This window comes from Notothenia rossii (assembly GCF_949606895.1).
Source record: "Notothenia rossii genome assembly, chromosome: 5".
Lineage (NCBI taxonomy): Eukaryota > Metazoa > Chordata > Actinopteri > Perciformes > Nototheniidae > Notothenia > Notothenia rossii.
This window is the reverse complement of record NC_136903.1, coordinates 65,222,010-65,242,653: the sequence shown is the minus strand read 5'-3', so window position 1 is coordinate 65,242,653 and position 20,644 is coordinate 65,222,010. Positions and strand designations below refer to the sequence as shown.

The 20,644-nt window shown below is 40.7% G+C and overlaps 1 protein-coding gene across 4 annotated transcripts in view; it reads left to right on the top strand.

The window, feature by feature from the left end:
• magi3b (membrane associated guanylate kinase, WW and PDZ domain containing 3b) overlaps positions 1 to 20,644 on the top strand; it is a 161,888-nt gene that overhangs the window by 11,320 nt on the left and 129,924 nt on the right. The window contains exon 1 of one of the 4 annotated variants that reach the window (XM_079682497.1): positions 474 to 933. The exons of the other annotated variants lie outside the window; for them this stretch is intronic. The gene's annotated coding sequence lies outside the window, so the exon portion shown is untranslated. Of the gene's footprint in view, positions 1 to 473; positions 934 to 20,644 lie in introns of those variants that run through there. 4 annotated transcript variants of the gene reach the window in all.

Below are 20,644 nucleotides of genomic sequence, written 5' to 3'. Positions count from 1 at the left end.
TTCTCGCTCTTTCCTAGCTGCTAGTTCAGTGAGTTTTGGTCCTACTGGTGGTGAGAGTTATACAAATGGAATCTGTGGAATCTCAGCTTTCATGTGGTATGTCGTTTGTGCAGATAACATGACGTAGAAAAGATCGCTATTGCCAGTTATGTGCTAAAGTAGCCTTTAGCCCCGTTAGCCCCAACCAGAATTGTTTAAACTAAGGAAGTAGCATAATTCATATACCGATAGCAACACAGTTTGTCCAGCGGCTTAACGGTATACGGATACCGTCCAATAGGCTACCGGTACCATACTTGTCAACCCTCCCGATTTTCGCGGGAGACTCCCGATTTCATTGCCCCTCTCCCGGTTTCCTCCCGGGGGGCGCGGGAAGGGGGGTGCTGAGGGCGCTGCAGCACCCCCTAGCGGCAGGCTGGGGGTGCGGAGCTCCCCTGTCTGAATTATTATTTGACGGTTATTGCTACTCCCGCTGTGCATAATCTGTGTAATATGTAGCCAATAAATTCCACATTGTTGGTAAAATAATATTTTGGCCTGCCCCAAATGTTTTTTCTGTAGCCCCGGACAATTCTACCTCAATAATATAATACATTAACCGTGCTTTACGTGAACCTCATCAAGACACTAGAAAGGACGGCAGAACTGTAATTTCCCGTGTTCAGTGAATGCAACAGAGGCAAGACACCAGACCAATCAGAGAGTTGCATGGAAATAAAAGTGTGCTTGTGTCATTCAAGCTCGCGGCTCTGTGTGTGTGCGGAAATAGCGCATTTAGTGTGTGTGAGAGAGGGGGAGAGAGAGAGGGACCGGTGCCAGCAGCAGGGACCGTGTTGTTAGCATCTGGTTAGCTAGCTGCACTAACGGACATACGGAGCTGTTTGTTCCACAACAAGCTGGAGGAGAGCTCTCCTCTCAGACTGAGAGGCTCAGGTGAGCTAAAGGACTCTCTGAGTGTTTAGATAGTTAACTTTAGTCTAAGTTATCTCAGTGGGTCTCAAACGGTTTGGTCAAAAATTATTCAAAAGATTATTTCCGCGGCACACCCTCACATGATCATTATAGTTATAAAAAAAATAAGAGAATAAAGGAAAAACAGTTATGAAATACTATATGGCAGTAAAACAAAAATACAGTTTGAAAGGGGAGTGATTTGTAAAATATCCATAAAGAAAAAGAACATCTGCTTACAGTTGTGTTTCATCTGGGTGTTGAGAGATGTATCCATAGATCTCTTAATGTTGCTCTCAAAGTGCACCAGATTGATGCTTTTAACTTCAATATTTAAAAAAGATCTTCCCGGGGGAGCATCCCCCCGGACCCCCCTAGAGGAGGTGAGGTCCGCTCCCCACTCGTAAAAAATAGCACTTTACCCCTGCCTATATGCCGTGAGCTGATTATCGAGCCTTCATTGTAACAGTCGCGGGTTTACTGTGTGTTTGCGTGTGGGGAGTTTTTTTGTTCGTGCTCTATGGTGCCCGTAATACTGTTCACTGGAGTCCAGCACCTCAGCACCCCCACTCAAAATACCTTCCCGCGCCTCTGCCTCCCGGGGTCATATTTCTCCCGCATTTCTCGCGATTTCTGACAAAATCAGATTTACTCAGGACTGTTTCTACCCTGACTTTAATACAGCTACACCATTGTTTGGTTTCCATGGTAACACGTCACTTTAGTAGCGCGCGCAACTCAAAGTCTGAGAGGGTGAGGCAGATAGTCACAGAAAACAGAACAAGAATCGACAACTACTCCACCCTCTGCTCACTCCTTTCCTGTAAAATACAGGTCCAGCCCACACATATGCTCCATCAAGGATGGTGCTTCAGGCCGCAAGGCATTGAATTTAGAACTACAATAAGCATGTTAATGTTAATCTAACAGCTCCGGCGATTCACTAGCACCCCACCCCACCTCCCATTTTGCATTTTGAAATGCTCCCGATTTCTGAGGTCTCAAGGTTGGCAAGTATGACCGGTACTGACTTAGTACCGGTCCGATACCCATCCCTAGTGTTGACAGTATGTTGAATTACCTCTGGGATAGTGCTTTTATTTTTTTCAGTGGGATGTTCTGTGGAATTTTTGTTCCTCTGTGGCTTCAGTCCAACTCCAATTAAAGACTGCATTGTCGTCTGAAATGCCTGTTAGCGCTCAAATGATAATATAATGACTAATTCTAAACATGGCCCAGTAAATATGTATTTATAAGGAGGGTCATAAAATCATTTATTGCATTTTAGTTATATATAGGACATTGGATGCAAATGTGTAGTTGTGGGGGGTTTCACTGCCGACTGAATAGACGAGGAGTAATGAATATAGAAATTGGTTATTTTTTGCTTTGACCTGCATCCTATCTGCCCTCATTACCCACTGTTCCTTCTGCCTGCTTTGTGGAGAGCTAGTTTCTGTTCATCTGCCCATGGTTATATCTTTACGAGATGCCGTTTTTTCTATCTGTGACAGAAATGTCAATGTCATTCATACATTTTTTCTAAATGTATCATACATCTACAATAGAGTTGTGTACCCATACAGAAGTTGTCCAGATTCTTGGTCCTAAAATCCCTGTAGCTGATACTATTATAAAAAGGTATTAAGTCTTATCACGCTATCCCCCTGGAAACCGCAACCCCTTTAATATGTAATCGTCAAAATAGGATAACAGAAGCTAAAAAATCGCCAAAATATGTCCGTATGGGATGTAGCTACAATCTTAGTGTTTATCTTTAATGTGATTTTTTTTTTACACTTTAGGGCTCCAGAGTGCACCAGTCATCCTGTATAATCTGAATTCCGGTGTGTATGTTTTGTGGGTTGTCTCTTGGTTGAAAATTGTGTCTGTCAGTGTCTGAGAGAAGATTGAAGGGGACAGTTGGTGAGCAGTCACTCCTCTGTCTGAGCGCCTTGTTTATTTAACCACAGGCACAGCAGCCATACGGCGGCTGATTGACCCAGCACTGTCATGAAGGACGTTATCTTTATGCAACGATGACTGCTACATGCCATAGTCCCCCCCGCATGAGCTACGTTCAGTGATTGCACACTTGGCCAGCTTGTCACCCCCCACTCTCCTATTATCCAGATGTGCATTATCCTCCGACTGCTGTTTATCACTGCAAGATTGGGGCTCAGGTCACCTCCAGAAAGCTCACAGGTAATGGGCCTTGACATCTGAATTAGTCTGCTCTTTCAAAGGATGATTAGGAAGCGGCTTAGGATTCTGGGGGGATGTTGATAGGCAGGAATACACATGCAGGGGTGAGGGGGGGCCGGCGGGGTTTCTGCCTCTCTGAGCTTCAGGATGGGAGGCCTGCCAGTAATACAGCTCATCATGAAGTCGTCACGGTGTGGTTTTGCAGATGACCGGGGGTGGGATGGAGGGGGTAACTGAGGCCAGTGCGATTATGTGTTTGCACTGGTGATTTAGCCACTTGAAGTAAATGATTTTCATAGGCTGATTTAGCACTCATAAACATTCTGAGTATCACAGCTTTCAAATATGACACCAACATTTATTTTTTCCTGTCAGTGTGGCTGGCTAACCCAGCTGTTTTGCTCATCCCTTCCCCAGATCTTTTAATATTCCTGGGGCGTATGATTCTCTCTGTGCTTGCGGCGGCAGGGGAACGGCTGGCTTTGTAGAATCTTAATAGTGGTGAGCTATCGCCAAGCTTTCCACTCGCCGCTTGCTTCAGGCGTGTAACTGAATGCCAATGAGACATTAGGTTCGTGGCAGGATGGATTAGGCCGAGCGGTGGCAGGCGGGATCTGAGTGACTGCAGAGCCCCTTTGCCAGGTGAGGAGCACAAACATCTGCTGCTCCCAGAGGCTGCACAGCGAGATGCGTTCGGGGTCTCATGGTTATCTCAGCGCACCTAATTGCCAGGATGCGCCCTCTCTTGTGCTCTTCTGTCAACAGGGAGATAATCTAAGTGCATTCTGTTCGCCGCTGCTTCACCTGTAACATACTGCCCTCAGAACGTGCAAGTGCTAGATAAGACCTGTTAGATCCAGATTTAGTAATGACACAATGATGAATGACACTGGAGCATGGGGTACAATGGGTGCTGCCAAACAGAGGTATCTTGGATCAGACTGTGCCATGTCGAAAAAATCGAACATGACAGTATTTTTGAACAAATATCAGTGTTGCAACAATATTTCATGGTTGAGCATTGGTGCTTTCACAAAATATTTTTTTATTAATAATAATAATATATTGGATTTTTGTTGTTGTTGTATTCAGCTTTTCACATGTACAGTCATAGGCAATAAAATATTCTCTGTAAGCCTTCTGTAGTTAACAGTGAAATCACAATTCAAACAGAGGCAGGCCTCACTGACTTTCAAACATGCTATAACATAGAGTAAGAAGATAAACACGACCAGGGTTATGGGGGTGTTGTATGCAACTTATTCAAACAAGGGGGGCATAGAACAAAATACTAAAAATAAAAAGACATACAAATCCTTTCTAGAGAAATGATGGTCGTATTGGTGTAATACATTGGATATTTATAGCACTTTTCCTAATGCTCTAACCCTAACCCTACATTTACTCAATGATTGTCATTAATAATGTGGATGTAATACATGTTTGATAACTAGACAAGTAAATACAAATAAAATAAAATGTCAGTCCTTTACGTGAGAAAATGATAATACTTTATTGTAATGCAGTCCTAAAACCAAGAAAAGGTTATATTAGAATATACACATTGTAGATAATATATAGACTCATATCACAATATCCATATATTTGCCTAATAAGCCTTGATTCTAAATGAACAAATTATTCTCTTATCTTCTCTTCTCCATGATTATGTAAATTGCCCTTTCCCGTGGGTCAGGCTTGGTGATCAAATAAGGACATATTTCCTAATTTCCAGAGTATAATGGCATCTAATGATATTTGCCTTTTTCTGTGTTTGCCTGTGGTGTTATTTAATATTGTGATGGCATGTGATGGCTTTCAGACAAAACGAGGAATAGACAACACTTGGGCAATATTACAATATTAAAGATTAAGACAATATCTAGACTCATATCACAATATCCATATATTCTTAATTACCATATACTTCTCCTCTCTTTTTGATTATGTAATTGCACTCTCCTGTTTGGGTCAGGCTTGGTGGTAAATATGAGGATATTTCTCATAATTTCCAGGCTGTAATGGCATCGAATGATATTTGCCTTTTTCTGTGTTTGCATGTGATGTAATTTAAGCCTGCATTGTATTGACCCTGTTTGAAGCAGCAGCTTTTATTCAAAGATAATCTCCTCTCATTTGGTCATTACCAAAACATATTTATTGCCTGTGTGTATACAATGTTATGATGACTGAATAAACAATACATCACTGGGGATGGTATTGCAAAACCTAATAACCTTTTCATATCTCATATTGTATATTGCCTAGCCTTGGTGTGTGTGTGTGTGTGTGTGTGTGTGTGTGTGTGTGTGTGTGTGTGTGTGTGTGTGTGTGTGTGTGTGTGTGTGTGTGTGTGTGTGTGTGTGTGTGTGTGTGTGTGTGTGTGTGTGTGTGTGTGTGTGTGTGTGTGTGTGTGTGTGTGTGTGTGTGTGTGTGTGTGTGTGTGTGTGTGTGTGTGTGTGTGTGTGTGTGTGTGTGTGTGTGTGTGTGTGTGTGTGTGTGTGTGTGTGTGTGTGTGTGTGTGTGTGTGTGTGTGTGTGTGTGTGTGTGTGGTGTCATGTTTTGAACATGGCATCTTCCTAATTATGAAGGTGACACAGACAACACAGGCTGTTCACATCAGCACAGGACCTGTTAGTGTACTATAAATGGAGAGCTGTAATGCTTTGGTCTCCTGTAAGCACACACACACACACACACACACACACACACACACACACACACACACACACACACACACACACACACACACACACACACACACACACACACACACACACACACACACACACACACAAGCGCATTAATCCGTCTCTCCCGCAGCATGCACATGGTTCTCCACATGACGCAGATGTCGCGAACAGTGGGATGGATGCAGAGGCCCCAGTCACTGCGTAATCTGATTACTTGGCTTCACACAGTCTCCCGGGCGGAGGGGGGGGGCATTAGGGAAAGGACAGATGGACGAGTCGAGCCATGGTTGTTAACAGCTGTGGTTAACTCTGTTGTTTAATATACAGTTGTGTTGTTCAGGAAGAGGAAGGCATGTGATGGTTACAGCTAGGGGTGTAACTAACACGTTCATTATCGATTAATCTGCACATTTCACTTGATTATTAATTTCATCCATGAAATGTCAGGTAATAGGGGAAGATGTCTTTCCAAGTTTCTTAAGGTCAAGGTCTTAAAGAGGCCCTATTATGCTTTATGTGGGGAATTATTTTTCTATCCATTGACTGTTCAGAAAGTCCACTTTTTCACCTCTATTTTACACTGCAGTGCTTTGTAATATATGTTTGTATTTTATTAAAAACTTGGCATCAGACTTGGCATTACAGAAACATTTCTCCCATGCAGTGTTTGGCAGTTATTTAAATATCCGATGTGAGATTGGCAATGAGCGATACGATCCATAGAGAGTGAATGGGTGGGAAAATATCAGATTACATGAAGCAAATGTTTCACATTTAATGCATTATACTAAACAAAATGGAGAAGCAGAGTGGCTCGTGCTGATTAACATCACATCCATCCTGCTTTTAGCCTTGTGGGCTACAAAAATATGACTTCACTGCAGTTTGTAAGCATAGCAACCAGAGTGGACGCAGCTGCTGGAGGAGCTCACTCAGATCTGCAATAACTAGTAGATGAGCTCTGCAGACTGATTCATGAATAAATCTTCCCCTCGTCACACAAACATACTCATAAAGGGACATATGGCTGCAAAACGTATCCAACACAACCTCTGCTATAAAGCAGTTTATTTAAAAGCTCACAATGCTCCGCCTCCTCTGATGTGCTACTTGCTTTTTTGCAACACCAGCTGCCACTGCTGCTGCTCATTGCTCATGTTATGAGCAAACTCACCTGCCAGCAGTCCGATCACGTCTTCAGTATATATTTCTTTTGAGCAAGTGAATGTGTTCTGGCCTCTACTTGCACTCGGTGTGGCAGCAGGAGTCTCCTGTCCTGCTGCTGGCAGTGAGCAACTATAGTGTCTTTTCCCAAAGGGCTCGTTCCCCTGAGAGTGCAGATGCCAGGAATTACTGCTTCACTTTATCAAATTAAAAACATTCGTAGCACGCATTAATATACATAATGTGAGATGATGTCTTGGATTTGTTAAGTCAGTGTTTGTGTGCTTGGAAAAATGTGTTCTCTAACATTACAAGGTTGGTGGAAGGCTGTTTGACTGTTCTCTCGATGATCATTTGGGACGTGTCTGCTAATTTCTGATGTTATGCTGCTGCTGTGCAATTAATTAACATTTATATTAATGAATGAATTGATTTCTTCTAGTGGATTATCTTATGTGATGTGCACTATGATGAGTTCATCCTATTAGTTTAGGTAGTGGTGGGATAGAGTATAAAGGAGCAGATTTAATGTTTAAGACACATTTCTTCACTTATTATTTTCTTGTTCTTGTCCTAAAATCTCCCCCAGTTCTACTCGTTGAAAAACAGATTTTTAACAACCCTGCTTTGATCAAACTGATTGAAGTTTTTAGGGTTGAAGTCCATTCCTGGCAGTCTTTAAAAGTGCAGAAAAAAGTATTAAACTGCGATTCATTTCTTATGTATTCATTCTTTATTATTTTCAATATAATAATAAGCTTTCTTTACTCACATTGTTGCTCTGTATAGTGACAATTACTGTGAATTTGTTTGTGATCATTCTGAACATTTATGTCTTTAATGAATAAGAAATCTTAAAAAACAAATATAAAACGCATAAAGTGCCTTTCAGGACAAGTATGGAATGGAGAAACACATGTTATACAACTTAATTAAAAGCAATCTCAAATACAACTTTCATTAAAGTCATGACTACTTCTCTGGGGATTATGGAAGCTGTCTAACTGTGTTCAAGCTTTAAAGACAGTCGGCAACAATGAGTCTTGGTACTCAAAGCTGAGCGTATCTGACTAATTCAGACTCATAAATATGAAGGAAGCTTTCCCCAAATTGGCCGCTATAAATAATGATAGAGCAGTGACTAAGCCTTTGCATGTCCGGATAAGCAGACCGACCTAGGCATTCAGGCTACCATGATGAGTCAGGTATTTCACTTTTTTTTTAATGCATCAAGATAAACAACTGTTGACATCAAAAAGATCTGCGCTTTCAAACAAATTCCTATAATCAAGTAAAGCAGGTTTCAAAATGTTTCAAGTCCCAACATGAAAGCAAGCAACATACAACGTTTGTTTCTTGGGTAATAAGCAACATAAGTGTTTGAGAAAGTTTTTTTAAAGTGTGGATTTAAAGAGACAGCCATCACCAGTTTGACATCCCACTGCGTCTGCTTCCCTGTTGTGTGTTTACAATCTGTGCGAGCTTTGAAGGTTTGTTTATCTCAGGAATACAACTTCTTTGATTCATCTGCATTTCGAATAATCTTTAGATCACGGCAATTCATCTAATATTAAATGTCAGTTGCGTGTATGCATTCAGTGTGTGCACAGACACTCCATGTCAGCATCAGTGAATTAAAACGTGTCGTTGTGCTCAAACAAGCAGGTGCTGCTGCTGACAGGCTTTTATCCTGTCTGAGCTGCAAAGTGGCCAGTAATACTCTTCAATCGAAACGCTCTCTCCTCCGCCAACTTTTCTTCCATTGTACAAGGACTTGCTTTCCTCTGCTCTGTTGCACTTTGGTCCGAGTGTCTGCAATTTCATACGCATCGCCAGTGATGCGTTCACAAAGTGCGGTTTTACCTCTGAAATTTTGATACAGATCCGGTGCCTCCGTCTGTTTCTTTTCTTGTGTCTGACCTCAAGTTGTCTGTAGTCTGAAGTGGAGGCCTGTTGTGCTGCAGAAGGAATTTAGTCAGGCATCAAGTTAGCTCACATAACTATTGTCTTTATTTGGAATGCTGAATATTTAAGGGAGCCTTATTGTGTATTGATATACATTATCTGGGAGGACCAGAACATTTTTTAATGCTTCAGTTAACCATTGTCTTCTTGATCAATTATCAGATTTCTTTTGTCAGTTTAAGGTGAAATCCTAAAGTTGCTTGTTTTGTCCAACCAAGAGTCAACAATTTAAAGGTATTAAGTTTACTAAAAAAGTTTGCTTTCAAATTTAGAAGAAGAACATTTATTACACCATTTATTAATCCCTGAGGGGAAATTCAGTTCTTCGCTCTGTTTGTTGAATTCCCACTTTACAGTACACCCTACAAATACACAGAAATGCACACACTTGCACAAACACATGCACTTTTCATAGAGGTGCCAAGCGAAGGGCATTGCCTTGCTTAAGGACACATCGGCAGTGCAGAAGGGGATTTGACTACCAGTCCACAATCAATCATTTATTGTTCTTGAACCAGCAACCCTTCGATCCCAAGCTCAGTCCCTACAGACTGAGCTACTTCTGCCTCTGTTTAAAAAGCTGGAGGACATATACTTTGACATTCTGCTGTAAAACATACTCTTAAATGGCAAAACTCAATTGCTTTAAAGTCCATAGTTTTTATAATAAATCAAAAAATAACCAATGTGCCACAAGTATTTTTCCGTTACAGTTTTTGAGAAATGTCTATTAAAAAATTTAAAAAGCATGAAATCAAAAGAAAATCATGATTTTTCTTATGAAAGACAAACTTAAAAAAAAGTCTTTAATCCACCATCTCAACAGATTTGTTAGTTTTTACACAAGCGGTAAGAGCGGAGCTTTGGCGCCTCAGGCCAGATGATGCAGAGTGCACCATGATCTCTCCTCTGCTTCATTATTCTCAGCCAATTTGTGTTTTGACTTGGCCGACAGTGACCCCGAGCACCGGTCTGTCTGGATGTCTATTTTCATACCTGGCTGAGCAGCCCTGCCATTGGCATTCACTCACACATGAAATTACATACAAACAAGTCCAAAAACATCACCCGGCAATCACACACACATTTGTATATAGAGACACACACGTAGCTGTCGGGTTGGACCAGGTGAAGGTGGAAGTCGGTAAAAAGCCACCCGGGAAGCTGAGGTTTATTTCAAGGTAATGTATCCAGGACGACATTTCTTTTACTTTGAAATAAAGCCTGACATTAGCAATATTAATATGTTTCTTGAGGACGTCACTGTGGCTTTCTGCAGTTTCACTTTCAAACAGTTAATAAAACAGTTGAGGCTTACTCTGGGTGGAATAAGCCAGCAGAGACAGCGCTTCTGAACGTTCATTTTAAATATGAAAAGAAAAAGAGGATGAAAATGACATTTTTAGGTCCTACCAGTGTTGTGTAATAAATGTTTATCGTCTCCTTGTTTGGTGCCGTCATGATAAATAATGCAAAGAATCACTTGTGAGGTTACATTCTTGCATATTATTAAATTAAAATAAATTGAATCTTGCATGCTAGTGAATCACAAATTACCAACTCCCCTCTCTATTGTATTTTACACCTCACATGATATCCAATTAAGAAAAAAAGAATGAGTTGGAGAGCTCATATTGTTTCCCCCGCTCCTCAAAACACAGCAGCAGCCTTGCTTGAGGAGTCCCACTCTCTATTGTCTGACAGTGTTGTTCTCATAAATGTACTTAAAATTGCCTCATTGTTTGTGTCCCAGCAGGGAAAATTAATAATGAAGTCCCATACTCACTTAAGAAATGCAATGTGTGTGTGGAATGTGTCAGAGGATGTGGATGTCCACTACAAGGCTGAGTAAATGTGTTCTGATTTCCAAGCACATCTCTTTGACTTTTAACTTTTGAAACACCGAAACTTATCCATAAAACTAGGCATTTTACTGGAGAGGTTTGTGAAGGGGGAACAAATTATTTGTTGTTGCAAAAAAAATAATGTTCTGTCCAGCATTGCAGATTTCTATTTCTATTTGTGGGAGTCATTTGCTCTGGAAAGACCTCTTGCGTTTGAGATTTTTTAATGTATTAAAAGTAAAAGGATGCCAGATTGAAAGAACAAATCAGCCTAAGGAAAACAAAATACTTTGTCAGCCGCTCTCGACACAATGTCCCAGGCTTACAGCCGCGAACCAAACCAATTGTGTTACTCTTGCACATAGAAATAAAAATGGATCTGTGTGAAAAGACTGGATTGCTGTTTCACCCGAGGGGCCTTACGGGGGAACATAGACAAAATATCCACTTATCTATCCATCCGCCCATCTGTCTATCTGTCCATTTGCCCATCCAGCCCAACACCGCTCTCTAACGGGGTGTTGCTCACGGTGACAGGCCTACTGACGGGCCAGAGAGGAGCTAGGGATTATAGGAGGACACAAATTCTTGTCAGGCAGATGTGGAGAGGCTTACTCGCTGTCAACAGGCTGAACACACCTCTGTGGCATGCATGGAATCCATGTGGCTGCACCTATACAGAGAAAAAAAGCTCTGTCTTGAAAACCAGTCCAACCACTAGGACCTGTAGACATGCGCAGTCACTGCTTTATTTGTCAGTCTCGCGAGGGAGAAGGATAGCTGTAAGTGAGATGATTTTAATTACGCCGCTGACCTTTAAAAGGGAAAGAAAAACGCTGTTTAATTAATTTCATGGTCTAGCCGGTAAGCCACCGAGGAAAAAAAGTCCTCTGTACATAAAGTATCTGCTGTTAATGCATCTACACAGCTTTTTCCGGAAAGCCCAAGCGGCTAGTTCTCTATTAAGAGTTTTTTTAGTGCAAAGGGGGGGAAAGCTATTTGTTTTCATGTCAGTGTAAATTGTAAAAGTGAAATTTTAAAAGTAGTTCAGTACATTAGAACACAACTTTTCCTTTCTTTTTAAGGGATAAATGCAGAGGGATACCCTTAGTTGTCGCAGTGAATGTTCTTCAACTTGGGGTAAAGATACATTTCACCATCCTTTTTTTAATCTCTAACAAAGTATTTTAAACCAAGGTGTGGTTTTGTTTTGTTGTTCTGGTTGACATGACTTAATATTTGATTGTCCCCCATTAGTGGCTCCTCTAACGGATCCTTATCTTTTATCAATTTAATAGTTTAAATAGGACCTATTATGCTTTTCCTGTAGTGTGTAATATACGTTTTTGTGCATGTACATGGTCTACTAAAATACCCAAGATCCCCCTCCAGAGTGAGTTTTCTCCCCCGCCCCCACCTACCTGAAGAGCCTCCATTGGATTCCTTTGTCTACATACGTAAAATAATGACTTCACTATGTAACACCTGCGCTTCTATTGGCTAGTGCTCCAAATTGTACGTGATAGGCTAAGGGCCTTGACTTCTCTAAGCGGCTGACCAATCACAACATAGCCGGCTAGCTAACCAATCAGGACAGACTGGGCTCTGGTTTCAGACAGAGGGTAAAAAGAGATGCGGCAGTATGAGAAGAATAAATAACTTTTTGAGCATTACAGCATGTAAACATGTCACAGCAGATGAATAAAATACAATTATGATCTGAAAATGAGCACAATAGGGTGCCTTTCAAATGAACTAACAGCTTATCTGAATCTTACTCAAACTGAACTTGTGTTGCAATTCTATTCATATAAATAAATAGAAAATATGAATATGCAGTTAACATGTTCTATTCATCATACAATCTTTTTTTTGCAATGTAGATTTTACTGATTTATGCACTCTTTTATCTCTTTTTTGACAAACATATACCTTCAAGGGGTCAGAAGCTGTTTGCATGATGTTGACCAGAACATGGATGAGTGGTCAGATCACTTTTCATCTCCCCTCGAGGACATGAGATCCAACCTGACTCTAAATGACTTGCAACATTGAGGACAGAGGTAGCCCTGGGTTATTCGTCAATCCTAATGCTTCAAATGTGCGAGGACACTTCTGCACATTTTTATGTATGTGGCCTTTCCACAGAAACATCAGATGATGTCTGCGCCTTCTGTGATTTCAGAGGATTTACGTCTTTATATATTTAATTCTTGAGGAAACACCTTTTTAAATGGGCAAGACAGAGACGCAGGTGTGTGCTAATTTGTTTGTGGACCATTTATATTCAGGTAGTTAAATTCTACAACGTGTCTGTAATACAGGTGTGGGGAGGAAGAGAGATGTCTTTACAAGGCCCTGCCTGCCTTTGTGCGCAGAATGGGTTGAATCATCGTGATTTGTAAAGCCATTGATTAAGGCATTGGTATTCAGATCCACCCAGCCACACCATGGATGTTCCCCTGCTTCATATTTGGACTGCACATTCACCGTACAACAGGTTTAAAACTTCCAGAACCATCTTCCCCTCTAATATAAACATACTGAAAGTTTCCTTACAACCAAAAACAACATATTTTTGATATGTGTGGGAGCCATTCAGCATTCAGGATGTGAACATGTGCTGTAATGCTTATTCTACAGTCATATTGTGGTAGAGGATTTCATACTGTGAGGCTTCCAGTTTATGTCTGAAAAGCAATTGTAGCTGGATTTCATTTCCCATCAGCAGTCAATGCCCTTTTATCACTCCTTTCACTTTGACGCCTATTATAATAGCGTTACACAGACCTGGGAAGAATCTCAGCATACCTGCATTCCATTTACGTCATCTCTGCCTGAAACGCTAACATCACCTTGTGCCACTCTATCATTCTTAATTTTTTAACCTATTTTATCAGTTTATCAGGCACAATAGGGGAGAATGGAGTGTAAATCTTTAATTTATAGTTAGACTATATTGTGATAACTTAGATAACATATAAATGCTGCACATTGCATTTCTTGGAATATAAATGTTGAACATTCACAATACCAAAACCTTGGAGAGAGCACAGCATGACGCAATGAATGCCTGGGCACAAACAAGTTAAAAGATCCGCCGTGGGAAGAGACACAATGCTTGCAGTACTTATATGTTGACATTTTCAGGTTAACCATCACCTTAACTGCTGTTGTTGGTTGAAAAATGTACCCCAGCTTCAGTATTTTGTTCATACTGGAGAAGAAAGATAGACAGAGGCATTCGAAAACCTCCCTGGCTGCACAACATTCTTTTGACAGATAATACTAAATATTATAGGAGTTATATTTCATCAAATAATGATAAAATCATCTAAATTGCTTTGTGAAGTCTGTTAAATATCTGAAGTTTAGATTATTAAAATACAACCATAGCTACTATTCATACCAAACCAAGGCTGTAACAAAAAGCCCACTGAGTGTTTTGAATTGATCATGGATAAAACAATTTGTAATTGGAAGATTGTGTTATTTCTTTCAAAGATGCAGTCTTGCTTTAGAGGAACATTTTCAAAGGATTTCCCTTTGTGGCAGCAGTGTGCCAAAAAGAGAAGAGATAAGAAGCAAGAAAGTAGCATAACATGCAGGTTTTAAAATGTTAAAGAAATTGGCTTTGGCTTTATAAGCAATGAATATATAATGCACTCTACATGTGGGTTTGACCTCAAAGACACACAATACCTTTTGTTACGTACCACTGGCTTTGAACAAATATTGGGACTCCAAATGACACATTTTATAGAGGGCCTATTCTGCTTTTTTGGGTTTGCGCTTTCCTGTAGTGTGTCATATAGGTTTTGGTGCATGTAAATGGTCAACAAACGCTAAAATCCTAAAGATTGCTCCAGAAAGAGTTTCTCTCCCCCGCCGCCTGAAACGCCACCATTGGTCTCCTTTGTTTATTTGAGTAACATAGTGACATCAATATGTAACACTTGCGCTACCGCTCCAACACATTTTACGTGATAGGCTAAGCGGTGGGACATCTCTTAGCAGTTGAACAGAGCCGGCCAGCTAACCAATCAGAGCAGACTGGGCTCTGGTTTCAGACAGAGGGTGAAAAGAGGTGCTGCATCACAGGCAGTATGAGAAAAATAAAGAGCTTTTTGAACATTAAAACATGTTATAGTAAGGGCACAAAATACAAATCCTTCCAAAAAGTGGAGCTTCTATCAAATGATGTTATTAATTTGAATGTAGGTAAACTGATTGTTTTAGGCACTGTGTAGCTGTATGATTTCACTTCATTTTATGTATAGAGACTGGGACAAAACATCAAGTTCTCTGTTTGCAATGTAGTGTAAGTAGTTGCATGCTTGACTAATCGTCTTCATAATAACTTCATAATATTTCAGCACTGCAGTTGTTAGTGCCTGGCTGTAAAGGCCCATGTGAATAATACAGTAAATAACTAACTAATATATATTGAAAAAACAGAATGGATTGCACATGGTATTGTCAGGTCTCGGTTGAAGGACCTGGATCGGGTTTATGAGAGGGTCATTAGGTAATTTGACTGAACTCTTTGACTGTAAATCAATCGTTGTTATAAATAAAAGTCATTTAAAAGAGTGGTTTAGGAAACTCCAAACCACATCTCCCCCGGGCCCTATGCCTGATAATCCATCTTTTACCTAAACAGACATCTGGATATAAATCAATATCACAATGTATCATTGTTATTATGAGTCAATAGAAACAGCAGCATGGCCATGGAGAGCTGTTGTCAGTTCAAAGGCATTTTGGTAAACTGTTTTTGAACTGCTTTTCCATCAGAAAAACGTTCTGTTTTCATCATCAGCAACACATTTAAAAACAATGTAGAGGCACTTTGAAGTGGGTAAATGGCTAAAATATTGGATTATAAGTCCAGGCTAAAGGTGTCCATTGTAACAGTACGTAAGCATGCTCTGTGAAAGCAAAAGGTCTCCCAGTCTTGCTGAAAAATAAATCAGACTTGAAGCAGGCTTACAGCAGCAGAGTGAGATGGGTAGCTGTCGTCGCGACGGCTGACCTCTGGCTTCCCTCTGCTGCCTCACGCATCAGCTCACAAAGGAAGCCCCTCCCCTTCATCTGGGCGTTTATGCTTGAGCATTTCTATTATTGGGCTCTCCTGGATTCATCTGTCAGCGGATGCTCCGTGATACGAGGTGGCAGGCCGCAGAGGCACTGAAGCATTTCCGCTCCGAGAGCCCTCTCTCTCCGTTTCACCTCGTCTTCTCTTTTCTCCGCTATCATCCTTTTATGTTTGTCCCCATTCTTCTCTTTCGCCCATCAGGCCCTTCCACACACAAGTGCATGCAGACACACTGTACACAAATGCATTGTACACTCAGTCTCTCACACACACTTGCATTGCCGTTGGAAGCTGTGCTAAGGTATTTGTTTGTGTCCAACCACTTGCCCTGGAGTCACGGAGTAGATCAGTCAAGCGTTGCCTGTAAAAAGGAAAACGCTATATCTTTTTTTACTTGTAGCTCCTAATGCATGCTTACATTGTGCTGACAGAGATAGAATCAAGAGCTGTGCGCATGGATGTGAGTGTGTGTCTGCATGTATGTATGAGGGTGAATGAACATCCCCATGTGTCCCAGGAGCAGACAGAAGGAGAGGTTGGAGATAAACTGTCCATTGTCTGCTGCAGAGCTAAATGGGAGTGCACTGCTCTTGTTGAAGGAATAAAAAGCAGAGGTGCCTTTGTTGATTTAGGGAGGCAGCAAGCCATCTCTGCCTGCCTTCTGCTCCTCTCTCTCCCAGCCTGTATTTCCAGATCCAAGGCGTGTCCTCTCCCAGAACATGTGAGGACCGATCCTGTGTTTGGGTACAGTGGTGTGATCTTTGACTTACTTAAGTGAAAGCAGTAATTCCACAGTTTAAACTACTCATTCACTAATGTGAAACTACAAAGTGAAGAATTCTCAACAAAATATACTTAAGTTTTATAAAATCTGTTCAAAATGTGATATTATTTGTTTGTTGTTTTCATAATTGATTTGAACTATCAAAAAGGCAGACATGACTAAAAACCTAGAGAGAAAACGCGTTATTATTCCCTTTTCTAAGGCTATAACAAGAAATATTATTTAAAAATAATTCTTTATCAGAATAATTGTCTTTAACTCACTTAATTGATTAACTAACCAAGCATTCGACATGTAAAAATTACATATATATTCAGATACAATTAGCATTTTAAAATCTGAAAGGGAATATATACATTAAATGCATTATTATAGTTACACATATTTGAGAGGCTGATTCAAGGATTTTTAGGTACAATTTGAATCTGCACTACAATTTCAATGTAGTAAAAGTGGTAGTTCCTTTTGAAATGTTGTGTAGAAAAGGTTCAAGGTAGCATACAATGGAATAACTTCAGTAGAGTACAAGTACCTTAAAGTTGTAATTTATTTAATGTGTTTACATTCTTTCCACTCCTCTTTATCAAATGCAATCGCAGTGGTCAAGATTGATTTAAGTAGTATTCACATTCAGGTTTAAGGTCAGAATTAGAATCAGGTTACAGTCAGGTCTGAGTGAATAGTCAAAGCATGAATAGAGTCAGTTACGTAATGCAGTGTGAATGTATTCACATTTAGATATTGCTGCAGGCAGAGTGAGATCTGAAAGCTTTATGTTCCCCTGATGGATGACAGAGATGGAGATACGGTAACTCCATCACATGCAGGCTCAGGTCAATAGTCACAGGACAGAACGAGACCTGAATGGAATTGTATTTGATTATATATATATATATATACAGAGTGGGGCAAAAAAGTATTTAGTCAGCCACCAATTGTGCAAGTTCTCCCACTTAAAAAGATGAAAGAGGCCTGTAATTTTCATCATAGTACACTTCAACTATGAGAGACAGAATGCGGGGAAAGAATCCAGGAAATCACATTGTAGGATTTGTAATGAATTAATTGGTAAATTCCTCGGTAAAATAAGTATTTGGTCACCTACAAACAAACAAGATTTCTGGCTCTCACAGACCTGTAACTTCTTCTTTAAGAGCCTCCTCTGTCCTCCACGTTAACTGTATTAATGGCACCTGTTTGAACTCGTTATCAGTATAAAAGACACCTGTCCACAACCTCAAACAGTCACACTCCAAACTCCACTATGGCCAAGACCAAAGAACTGTCAAAGGACACCAGAAACAAAATTGTAGACCTGCACCAGGCTGGGAAGACTGAATCTGCAATAGGTAAGCAGCTTGGTGTGAAGAAATCAACTGGGAGCAATTATTAGAAAATGGAAGACATACAAGACCACTGATAATCTCCCTCGATCTGGGGCTCCACGCAAGATCTCACCCCGTGGGGTCAAAATGATCACAAGAACGGTGAGCAAAAATCCCAGAACCAAACGGGGGGACCTAGTCAATGACCTGCAGAGAGCTGGGACCAAAGTAACAAAGGCTACCATCCATGGGCGCGGGAAGGGGAGCGCTGCATCACCCCCTAGCGGCAGGCAGGCGGTGCGGAGCTCCCCTGTCTGAATTATTATTTGACGGTTATTGCTGTTCCCGCTGTGCATAATCTGTGTAATATGTAGCCAATAAATTCCACATTGTTGGTAAAATAATATTTTGGCCTGCCCCGATTTTTTTTTCTGTAGCCACGGACAATTCTACCTCAATAATATAATACATTAACTGTGCTTTACGTGAACCTCATCATGACACATGGCAGGACTGTAATTTCCCGTGGTCAGTGAATGTAACAGAGGCAAGACACCAGACCAATCAAAGAGTTGCATGGAAATAAAAGTGTGCTTGTGTCATTCAAGAGAGAGAGACATATCTGGTTAGCTAGCTGCACTAACGGACATCCGGAGCTGTTTGTTCCACAACAAGCTGGAGGAGAGTCCTCTCCTCTCAGACTGAGAGGCTCAGGTGAGCTAAAGGACTCTCTGAGTGTTTAGATAGTTAACTTTAGTCTAAGTTATCTCAGTGGGTCTCAAACGGTTTGGTCACAAATTATTCAAAAGATTATTTCCGTGGCACACCTTCATACTGTATGATCATTATCGTTATAAAAACAACGAGAATAAATGAAAAACAGTTATGAAATACTATATGGCAGTAAAACAAGAATACAGTTTGAAAGGGGAGTGATTTGTAAAATATCCATAAAGACAAAGAACATCTGCTTACAGTTGTGTTCATCTGGGTGTTGAGAGATGTATCCATAGATCTCTTAATGTTGCTCTCAAAGTGCACCAGATTGATGCTTTTAACTTCAATATTTAAAAATAATCTTCACGGGGGAGCATCCCCCCAAACCCCCCTAGAGGAGGTAAAAAACTCGTAAAAAAAATAGCACTTTACGCCTTCCTATATGCCGTGAGCTGATTATCTAGCCTTCATTGTAACAGTCGCGGGTGTACTGTGTGTTTGCGTGTGGGGAGTGTTGTAGTAGAACATTCCACTGTAGCGCCCCTGGTGCTCGCGCTTTTGTGCGTGCTCTATAGTGCCCGTAATAGTGTTCACTGGAGTCCAGCACCTCAGCACCCCCACTCAAAATACCTTCCCGCGCCTCTGCTACCATCAATAACACACTACGCCGCCAGGGACTCAAATCCTGCAGTGCCAGACGTGTCCCCCTGCTTAAGCCAGTACATGTCCAGGCCCGTCTGAAGTTTGCTAGAGAGCATTTAGATGATCCAGAAGAGGATTGGGAGAATGTCATATGATCAGATGAAACCAAAATAGAACTTTTTGGTAAAAACTCAACTAGACGTGTTTGGAGGAGAAAGAATGCTGAGTTGCATCCAAAGAACACCATACCTACTGTTAAACATGGGGGTGGAAACATCATGCTTTGGGGCTGTTTTTCTGCAAAGGGACCAGGACGACTGATCCGTGTAAAGGAAAGAATGAATGGGGCCATGTATCGTGAGATTTTGAGTGACAACCTCCTTCCATCAGCAAGGGCATTGAAGATGAAACGTGGCTGGATCTTTCAGCATGACAATGATCCCAAACACACCGCCCGGGCAACGAAGGAGTGGCTTCGTAAGAAGCATTTCAAGGTCCTGGAGTGGCCTAGCCAGTCTCCAGATCTCAACCCCATAGAAAATCTTTGGAGGGAGTTGAAAGTCTGTGTTGCCCAGCGACAGCCCCAAAACATCACTGATCTAGAGGAGATCTGCATGGAGGAATGGGCCAAAATACCAGCAACAGTGTGTGAAAACCTTGTGAAGACTTACAGAAAACGTTTGACCTCTGTCATTGCCAACAAAGGGTATATAACAAAGTATTGAGATGAACTTTTGTTATTGACCAAATACTTATTTTCCACCATAATTTGCAAATAAATTCTTTAAAAATCAGACAATGTGATTTTCTGGATTTTTTTTTTTCATTTTGTATCTCATAGTTGAGGTATACCTAGGATGAAAATTAAAGGCCTCTCATCTTTTTAAGTGGGAGAACTTGCACAATTGGTGGCTGACTAAATACTTTTTTGCCCCACATAGCTTATTTTTAGACGACTTCATTGCTGCATTGAGGGTTTCCCGTTATCCGTTATTAGAGAATGAAATGTATTCCAGGAAATGTAGAACATTATAAATGCATGAGGCATAGCAGAAATGTATATTTATACAATTATTGGGATTTGATAGCTATCATGAATAAAATCTGATTATTTTAATCCTTTTAATCTTATATCAGTCATTTTCAGATTAAGCTGTTAAAATGTTTCACGGCGAGTTATACAATAACACATTTAGAGCTTAATGAATCCGGGAATTTTACCAAAATGGATCCAAAATTAAACCGAGGTTTTAAAG